Genomic DNA, 11470 nt, shown 5'->3' on the forward strand with positions numbered 1-11470 from the left:
ATAGATAATTTTATTTGCTTCAATTACTTTTGTTACTCATGCTTGGACCCTAGGATTACACTCATGTTGTTAGTCTTGCCTAAACTAAGTTCTACTTCAAATTGTTTAAGTATTTAAAAGCTACGTTCTTTTTCAAAACCTTTAAGTATCTTTTCAAAGATAAAAATGAAATGTTTTCAAAAATCAAGTTCTTTTTCAAGTCTTTTACAAAAATACTAAGTATTTTCAAAAGATAGTTTGTTTGAAACTAAATTAGTTTCTTCAAGTAAGCTTTTTCAAAAACTAAGTACTCTAGTTAAACTTCCTACTTGAATTTTTTTTACTCTCCTTTTTCAAAGTTTTTAAAAGCAAAATTTAACTATCTTAAAAGCAAAGTTTGTTTCAAAGTATTTGTCAAAGAATAAGTTTTTTTGCTAAATTTAAACTTTGTCACAAAAACTAAGTATTTAAAATATAAAAATGTTTAATTTTGAAATTAAGTTATTTTTTTCTCCCTAAATTATTTTTTATGAATGAAAAAGGGGAAGAGAATGGTTAAAAGTTAAGGGGGGAGAGAAAGTTAAAGGGGAGTGATAAATTAAGGGAGCTAAATTGAAAAGATTGTTCTTAATCTTTCATTGAAAAGATTGTTTTCTTAATCTTTCCTTTAAAAGTTATTTTATCACTCAAACTTATTTTTAAAAAGTTTTTTGTGTTTTAGTATTAAATCACTATATTTTTTTCCTTGAACTGCTATATTATTTTACTTAACTTTTGAACCAAGTTGTCATAATAAAAAAAGGGGAGATTATTGATGTAGGGAGCACCAGACGATCAAACTTGTATTTTGATAATGGCAAAGAGGTTCAAAATTAAGTTATCTTTTGATCTAACAAGTGTAACTAAGTTTGTAGGAAAACCCTAAGTAATCTTAGGTAAAGGAAAAGTCCTAGTTGAGGCTAGGCAGGTGGAAAGTCCTAGCATCGGTTAGGCAGCGAAGTCCTGGTCAGGAGGACTGGGCAAAGTCTTGGCAAGTTGAGGACGTTGGGTGAAATCCTAGAGTCGAGGATGCTAGGTGAAAATCTTAAGAGTTAGGGACATCAGATGGAAGACTGGACGGGTCGGGGATCGGACATCCAACATAAAGTCCCGATACTTGGACTCTGAGCAAAAATCCAGACAGTCTCGAGGGTCTATCTGGCAAAAGGTAATCTCTCCTAAGAGGAGTAGGTGAGGACGCGTTCCTTGAAGAGGAAATAGTAGGCGTCATTCGACCTAAAGTTTCAACGAAACTCAAAGTTAGGACTGGATAGTCTAAAGGTTGTCAAAACTTATTATTCTTTACATATTATTGCCTAGACTAACCCTATTTTACATAAAGAAGGAGTTGGCAAAAAAAAAAAGTGGTCTGGTCGCCTAGAGTTACTCCAGGCGCTTGAATAGATTTCATCGCAGAGGAAGCCCTAGGCGGGTGCCTGGCCAGGCACTCGGGCAGTCCGGGCAGTCTGGGCACCCGGAGGTGCTCCAGGCGCCTGGATAGACAAAACTCATTGACGTGCTGAGATGGAGCGCAGCAACTGGCCCACCCACGTCAGTGGTCCAGGTGCCCGGAGGGGGTCCGGGCACTCGGACATGGATAACTTCAAGGATGAAGTTTCTACGAGAGCTCACCACGTTAACACGGTCCAAGCACTCGGGAGGGGATCCAAGCGTCCATATAGGGCTATAAAAGGAGACTTAAACCAGTAGTTTTAGCATATTATTTCAAAGAAGTTTCCCTTCTTCGTGCTACTCAGAAAACACTTTTACGATGCCCAAACTCTACACCGACGACCAAAGGGATGATTCTTCAAATCTATAGTTGTCAGTACATTTACATTGTTACAATTCTTTAAACATTGTAAATCTATATCTATACTTATTCGAATTGATAGTTATTGTTCAACGAAAGCGATCGACGATCGCGTGCCTTGGAGTAGGAGTCTTCACAACCTTCAAACCAAGTAAAACCTGGTCGTGTTAGCATTGCTTTTGTTTTCCTTTATTCCGCTACGTTTGTCTCTCGAAAGTTTTTAAATGCACGTGAAAGTCATGAGTGTTATTCACCCCCCTCCCCCCGCTCTAGCGCAACAACAGTAGATCTTAGAACTAATTCTAAACCCCTTCAGTAACTACAGTCAGTCATGTCTTGTTACTTTCACTCATCTTATATCCACTTGATTCAGGATATGGTCTATGTATATGCCCCCACTAGGCTGACTATGTCACACCTAGCCTAAGTAATTGTTGGGATCTAGCACGCTAAACATGTGAAAGTGCAGCAGAAAAATTACTAGATCCACTTATCCAGCGGATCCATGCGAAGGGAAGAAACAATTTCTATAAACTAATCTATGCTTAGCTACATGATAGGATTATACCTTTGTTGCGTGCCCTTCGCAATCCCGACAACAACCTTTTCTTTGAATCCAGATCTCAGCGCGTTCAAGTGTCCGCGCCTCTATGGTATCCACACGAACATATCTTTCGTTCGTCCCACGAACGAAGCCTTTGGAGAAGAACCATCTTCTTGTGCTAGCAAGAAGTATGGTTTGGCCAAGCTTGAAGATTCGGCCATGGAGGAAGGAGGAGGAGGAAGAGGGAGATCAAGAGTCACCTTTTCTTCATCTAATGAAAAAATAAATTCAAAAACCTATTTATATTCATCACATGAATACCAAGGGTTTTTGTCTCTTTGTATTCCTCTTAATGGGTTGGATTTATTATATTGGATTAGCCATTAATCCAATAACCCAATAAGTCTAACCCATTGAGTCTAATCCATTAATCCAATGTGTTTAATTCAGATTGAACTCAATCTAATGAGTGAGTTCATTTGAGTCTAACTCAATTAGTAACCAAAAGGCCTAATCATCTCATGATTGGCTCTTAGGGCTAATTACTAACAGTAATACTTCCTTGTTCTGCGGATTTAAATTATTTGTACATGTGTACAAGAGTCTCATACTCTTAACATGTGATGTTTTGGTCAAAGACTCTTAGTAAGAATCCTAACGAGTGACTATAAGGTATATATTTCTTTGCAAGGAGCAGTGAATCCTCTATAGACTATCCAAACACCTTCGGGCACTTCGACTTATACCAATCGTCTCGAGTCCACACCTCCAAGAGATGTTTGCTTAAAATGTCAAAGTATAAGTCTTCATGACCAAGATGACTTGTATACCTCAAGTCGAAGGAAACTTGCACTCGAGCTGTAGTAAGAACTTCATAGACATATCCATATATGTAGAGAACGATATGAAGTCTTACAACAAGTCACTCCAATGAACTGGTTACCATAACTAGCATCCACGTTTAACTCTCAACATCCCAATGTCTCCATCTAGTGAGAAACAACTGCTTGGCCAAACCAAGGAGTATAACCCGTGCTAGTCTAACAAAATTGATGATGTTAAAATACACTAATTCGACGACTAGAAAATTTTTAATATGTTCATAATTACACATGTAGAGATAATCATAAGTTGTAATCCAATCACAAATTTTCTTATACTATGAATTGTATTGTGGGCATTCAGTAAATGAGTTTAAGACTATTCAAACATATAATATGCACTCAAATAGTGAATCTATATTTATCAAATAAATAGTAAAATCATAAGGTGATTGCCTTAGGACATCCCTCAAAATCTAACAAAACTTGACTATCATCATTGGAGGAGAGACGATGATCGAGATCAAAGGACGCAGAGATATGAGAAATGCGATAGTGACAGATTGAGACTGAGGAGATAGTTCGTCATATACAAGCAATTATAGTGACATTTACTCTGAATTCATAGATATACCGCTTGCATCATTTAAAGTCCCAGAAGACCCAGGATCCCCACCATTCCCCTGCGGAGTAGATCATTTTGAGGAGGTAAGTTATCATTTATCTTAACTTTTAATTTTTCTCTAAAATTTTAATAAAAAAATAAAGTTATTTTTTTATATTATATGTATCTCTGATTGTATTATACATTTCCATGATTATTTTCAGATTTTACATATTTTTATCATATCCAAACATCCACTAACTTGCCAGGTATGTATTTATAAAGAATATCCATTAACTTTTATTTATCGGTTTAAGATAATTAGTTATATCTTTTGTAGTTTAATATCACATTTTCTATTCACAACTAATCTCAATAAAATTTCGTGTAGGGTGAGATGATTTTGTTCTTGATTTTGATTAGGATAAATTATATTGAATATTTTTGTTGTTTTTCTTATTTTGATTACGATGACATAAACTTTATCTTATATTGGATGATCTACTATGAATTTTGTTTGATAGATTTGGACCGGTCTTATTTATTATTTTGATTATGTATCTATTGTGCATTTAAAAAAAAAAATGACGAGTGCCTGTTTGGATGTCCTACCACTACACCATAGTTCCAAGGACATTTATTGTACATTTTAGTTCATATGGATTGTTATGTTGTAATATACTATTTGTTCTGATGTGTTATGAGTTTGTTCTGTTGTAATTTGTGATACCTAAAAAGTTTATTTTGAGTTTTATTATGATCGATATATTATGAGTTTATTGTGAAAATCATCGTTTATGATTAATATAGTAGATTAAATTTAAATGTACACGAGAAAAATGAAAAAAAAAAATAGAGAAGTGATTGTGTGGTGTAGCATAGATTACCGATGGATATTTTAATATTCTGTCACAATTAATGACGAATATTTAATTATTCCTAGTACCATTTTTATAATGCCTCTTAACCATATTCAAAGGAAACCAAAACTTCAACCTTCACTGAACCGGACTTCAAATGGGCATTGAAAGCTTAAGGTTCAAAAGCTAGCGAGGACAATAAAAACTGTCATTTTCTCATCGATCATGACAATTTTATTCGATTGGTTGTCATTTTCATATTGTGACGAAGAGATAAACTTCCTCATAAGTTGTGTATCAAAGATGTCGAATCGTATATGCTACCTATTCGGCGCGTGGACGTTATTAGATTGACTGGCTAATTTTATAATTTATTTTGTCTAGACCTACTAAAATTTGTTAGGTTTATTTTTCATTGCCCTCGATGTTGACATAATGAATGTTCTTCTTTTCTCTGGCGGTGGGCGCGTGGACGTTAAGTTTCAAGTCAAACCGTGTTTCAAATTCTGTTGAAAAATTGATATGTATATTTGCTAGTAGATATGACTTAACTAATTTATTAATTTATATATTTATTTATTGTATACGTCGAGTAACACATGCTTAAAGACTTGTCTACCATCCACTACGTATTGAAAAAAAAGTCAAAATTTAAGGATGTGTTTGTTCCGTGTTTTTTATTTTTATTTTTTTTGAAAAACAAACGTTTCTAAAAAATAATATTTGATTTATGTTTTTTATATCTATTTTCTAAAAATAATAGATAGTATTTTTTGAAAATATAAAGAATGATTAAAAATTATTTTCTATTTTTTAGAAAACGTACGTTTTATAGAAAATAAAAATGAAACATACGTAAATCAAATGCACCCTAATTTTCATACAAATTTAAACGTGCACAAAATTACATCAACTATAATTTTATTTCATTCAGCTCAATAAGTATTTTGAGCAAAAATAAATAATAGTCAAATAACTAATTGGTATTCCTAAATATCATCAAACATACATGATTCATCTTTAAACGTTTTAAGAGTTGTGTAAAGTTTTAGACATAATTAATTGATGACCATTCATTTTCAAAATTTTCTTTCTTCAAATTATATATATATATATATATATATATATATATATATATATATATATATATATCATCCATCCTTCCAATGCAATTTGCATCTACAAATTTAATGATCATCAAGCAAATTTACAAAAGAATTTGAAGGTCATTTAGCAATACTTAGTCAAAGTGAAGGGGAAGATATAAATATAATCCGAGAAACACTATGAGAACAATTCAATTATATTTGTCACGACCTTAAATTTTTTAGGGTCATCATTCACTTTTCACAAAAAATGTTTAATTGTCAATAGCCAATTGCAATAATCAAATATGATGCATGTGTTGTACGATCTCATGAATGATCAAATCCAAGAGAGAGCTAGGAAGATGATAAGTATGATCCAATTAGAAAGAATCTATGATTAAATAAAATAATAAAATAAAAGGAAGATATATGAGCTCAACAGTTAATATATAGGAAATTAATTGTTTGATTAAATTTTATCTTAATTTAATTGGTTGTGAACTTGCGATGCATAATTTACAACGAAGAGCATGTTTTGTGACGTGACATCATCAAATTATTATTTTTTTTTTGTTACAACAAAAGATGATAACTATCATTTTACCGTCCCATGTAATCTGAAAGCTTAACCACGATAAACTTCGTCCAATTCATTTTTTAAACTGTGATTTGTTTGGGTTCATAATAATGTCACGATAAGATATTCATATTATTACTTAAACATCCATAATTCGAAACCTAACAAAAAGACATATTGACTTTATTATCACGTCCATCAAATAATATTAATTAAATATTTTTAATATATATGAAAAATTTAGTTCTGATCCTTATTTTTTTTTCAAAATATTTTAATCCGATAAAGTAGTTCTCGTAAAAAATATTAGTTAATGGACTTAAAAAAATATAATTTTAAAATATATATACTATTATTGATATAGATGTGATTTATTATTAAAATCTATATTTTCTATATTTGCTGTCTGAAATTAAAATAGTTTTGTTTTTCTTTATGATCGTGTAAATGTAAGATTCAATTATTTATTAGTAAAAAATATATATTAAATAGAAAGCAACGAAAATAAAGTTAAATAAGAAAATATCAAAACAAGTTATTTGGTAAAAATCAATGGAGCATTTTTTTATATAATTATCAAAATGACGTCTTCCAATTTTTTTATAAAAGGCATCCACCGGCTGTTAATTCCTTTTAAAATGGCAATAGTTATCTTTTTACAGATGCATTAAATCCTAAATCAATTAATCAATTATATAAAATTAACAAATTCTAATATAGCAAATACAGTTTCACAACTACTAAAATTTATCTGTTTTAATAATATTTATATTAGTAATAGTTATAAAATTATAATTACTATAACTATGATCACAACCGTTATGACATGGACTTGTAATATTTATACTGTTAGATTGCAATGAAAAATAAAGTCCTATATTAAAAGCACATTGAGGGTATCAAATATGTCGAATCGTATATGCTACCTATTCGGAGTAGTCGTTCCATGGAGGGTGAAGTAAATATCTTGATACATTTTAAATTCTATTGTAGAAGTTGAGTCAACATGTGCAATTTATTAGATTGACCACCTAATTTTATAATTTATTTTGTCTAGACCTACTAAAATTTAATTTGTTAGGTTTATTTTTCATTGTCCTTGATACAACGAATAAGTAAAGGCCCCGCATAGATGTGGTAGTCAGAAGTCAAGGACATGTGGTAATCAGAAGTCAAGGGGACGTGACAATCAGAAGTCAAAAGGATGTGACAGCCAGCAGTTATGAGGAGAAAGAAGGAGTTAGACCGTTTGACGTCATCAGTCGCATAATTCCTGGTTAGATACAGACAGATCAGGGTCCCAGATTTGAGACATAAGGTGCAGTCCGAGGTAATGCCTGACCTGCCCCGACTGGTTGGGTTTCCTCAACTCGGCCCGCATAGGCAGACCTGGTACTTTCAGTAAAACAACTCCCAATCGGCCATGTAGCAATCCAAACGGGAAAGATGGGGCCCTCACCACAGCTCGTCTTTCTCATCAAGACTCGAGCTAGGTGGCACACTTGAATGGTCATCCCGAGCTGCTCGTAGCTAAATTCAGGCAAGACAGAAAGCACTAGGTGATAATAATGTCAGGGAATCGTAACCTCCTGTCAAGGAATAACTACTATACGTCAGGGAATATTCCAGTGGTCTGCTATCAACTGCAAATGAAACCTTCTTTCAACCAATGGGATAGCACCACTTGTCCTCCATCGTCGGACAGGCCCTGACACCCGACATTTTCTTACATCGGTCAGGCTCCAAAGGTACGCGTTGTCATATAAAAAGAGAGCTCCTCTCCCTTAGCCAAGTACGTGCACATTCGCACTCGTCTTCTACATTTCTTTTTTCCTTCGTACATTGTTCTTCTGGGAAAAAAGTATCTGACTTGAGCGTCGGAGGGCCTGTGCTGGGGACTTTTCCCCTGATTTTTGGTCCCTAACGTTCCGTGTGCTTGTCTGAGTATGCGCAGAGCCTAAGTACCGCCGGTTTTATCACCACCATCCTTCAGTCCCACGTGGGGGTCCGCTTTCCTGGGCACATACGCTAGATGTGTCCCCGTCGCCTCTCCATCAACATCAACGACATCTCAGTCGGCCTTCGTTTGACTCAAATTCTGGACAGGATCAATTTGACACTATCTGTGGGAATTTCCTTCACCTGTTATGGAGCGTGAAGATGGAGGATACTGGAAGGATCAACATCACTAACAATAGGAGAGTATGAACTATTCAAGGAGGCCAAGAGGTGAGCGGCTTCCAAAAAACAAACCACTGCTTCACATCCACACAAGATGTCGGTAGCTTCAAAAGACCAGACCCACATTTCTGACAGGGGGTCTAAGAGGAAACAACCCGAGGACTTCCCTTAAGCCTTTTATCGAGAGCCCTGCCCGGCCTATTATAATAAGAAAGAGCAACCGCAAGCCTCCATGGCCGAGAGTTCCCCGCCTTGAGATTCAAAGAAGGGGAAAGTCATAGTCTTTTAGGAGGATCCAAGGGAAGTGCCTGAGGAGCAAGTTTCCTTCTCTCTAAGGGTACTCGAGGAAAAGCTATTGAAGGGGTACAAGCCCCCAGCTATTGATAGTATGATGGTAGCAAGGACATGGAGGATCATCTCCAAAAATTTCAGAATGCTGCATTGCTGCACCAATACAACGACGCTATCAAGTGCCGAGTGTTCTTAAACACTCTGTTCGGCTCGACACAAAAATGGTTTGATGGATTTTCGAACAGGTCCATCACCTGCTTCCAAGACTTCGAGATCATTTTCCTTCATCATTTCGCCATTAGCAAGAAGTATCAGAAGACATACCACTGTTTCTTTGCCCTTAAGCAAGGGTCTATGGAACTCTTGAGAAGCTATATCAAACGCTTCAACCAAGTAGCCCAAGACGTCCCGTCCGCTATCTCATAGTTATTGATGAGCGCCTTCTCCCATGGTCTGGTGGAGGGGGAGTTCTTTCGAGCCCTCATTCAAGAGCCTGTGAAGAATTTTGATGAGATGCCGAGGAAAGTAGCCAGCTACATCAACGTAGAAGAAGCTCAGATGGCTCAGCGGAAAGCAGACAAGGTGCCTGCTACTGCCAACAAGTCAGAGAAAAGGCCGCCCCAACCTCCAGCTCGGCCTTTCCCCGCTCCAAGGATGCCCGATCAGGATTTCAGCCCGGTCAGGACTCTAGGACGACTCAATAAGTAGAAACTGTCCAAACCCCCAGTCCCGGTCAGTGGGGGCCCCGCTATTGTACTTACCACATGTCCCACACCCATTCCACTGGAGATTGTGTCTAGTTCGCCTGTGACTCTCGACGTGCAGCTGAACTGAGACTGCCTCCACCCGAGATCGCGCCTAAGTTTTAGAGGTTGCTGGCTAGCCAACCTACTACAGCAGGTCAGTCAGGTAAATCCTAGTCCGAAAATACAAGTTAGGGAAGCCAGCAGCCAGGTCGGGGTAAGGAGCAAGTAGAATCCATGGATGAAGAGAATAGGGGAAATGTTGTCATCCGAGAGATCAGCATGATCTACGGAGGGCCCACTAATGGAGACTTTGCCCGAGCTCGAAAATCTCATAAATGCCGCTTGGAGATACTGTTAGAGTGTATACTAAAAGCCTAGCTTTTGGTATAAACATTTATCTAGAAATAAGAATCACATTGGTCAAATGTTTACATTTATGATAAATGTAGTTGTTCAATTAATTTATATTGTAGATAACATGGTGTGTGGTGTCACACACAGAGGATCATGTTATCAGTACCTTATAAATTATAAACAGTAGCTCACGACCATAATGGAAAGGAACAAACCATTGGAAGGTCGTAGTGTAATTAGGTATTAGTTTATCTTAACTATATAATTACACTAGTACACTTAGAGTGTATTGAGTAGGACCATTAGAGGTCGTTTCTTTTATACTGACTTTATAAAGAAGCAAATACCTCAGTTATTATGGAAGTGTGTGCTCTTAATCCTAATATAATAACAAGCACATATATTTGATATTTATTTCTTTAATTTATCAATGGGTGAGATTTAGTTCGATGAATCAATAAGCCCGATAAGTTGGGAAATGATATCACTTATAGTGTGTGTTGTTGATTATAGAAGGAAATTGTGTCCTAGTGATCTAGGTTGAGAATGTCCCCAAGAGGAGCTCATATGGATTGTCATGTTAAACCCTGCAGGTGGACTTAGTCCGACATGACGATGAAGTTGAGTGGTACTACTCTTGGAGCTAGATATTAATTAAGTGAGTTGTCAGTAACTTACTTAATCAGTGGACATTTGTTATCTTAAACACAGGGAGATTAACACACTCATAATAAGAAGGAGCCCAAAATGTAATTTGGGATTTGTGCGGTAGTTCAATAATAATTCTCTAGTGGAATGAATTATTATTGATAAAATTAAGTTGTGTGTTCGGGGCGAACACGGGATGCTTAATTTTATCGGGAGACCAAAACCAATTCCTCCTCTCGGTCCCTATCGTAGCCTCTTAATTATAGAGTACTATACCCACCTATACCCACCTTCTTACCCATCCTATAGGGGCCGGCCAAGCTAGCTTGGAGACCAAGCTAGGGCCGGCCATGGGTATGTTCATGGGTGAATTCATGTGGTCGTCCCTATTAAAATAAAAAGGAATTTTAATTTTAAAATTTTTCTTATGTGGATAATATAATTTAAAAGAGAGTTTAAAAATTTAAATCCTTCCTTTTATAAGATTCTACAAAAGATTAAGAGAAGAGTTAAAATCTCTTTCCTTATTTGTAGATTAAAAGGTTGATTTTAATTTTGGTAAAAACTTTCCTTTTAATTATATTCATGATTTAAAAGAAAGTTTAAAAATTAAAAATTTTCTTTTATTAGTTTCTACAAAAGATTAAGAAAAGATTTAATATCTTTCCTTATTTGTAGATTGAAAGAAGATTTTAATTTTTAGAGATAACTTTCCTTTTTGGAAATTATCCACATGTTTAAAGAAAGATTTTAATTTATAAAATTTCTTTTTATTAACCAATCATGAAGGATTAAAATTATTGGAGAAATTTTATAAATTTCTAGAAACAAATTAGGAAGTTTTAATTTTGTTTTAATTAAAACTTTCCTTGTTTTAAGGAAGAGGGCCATTATAATTTGAAAAGAAAATTATTTTAATTAAATA

This window comes from Zingiber officinale, chromosome 8B (genome assembly GCF_018446385.1).
Source record: "Zingiber officinale cultivar Zhangliang chromosome 8B, Zo_v1.1, whole genome shotgun sequence".
Taxonomy (NCBI): Eukaryota; Viridiplantae; Streptophyta; class Magnoliopsida; order Zingiberales; family Zingiberaceae; genus Zingiber; species Zingiber officinale.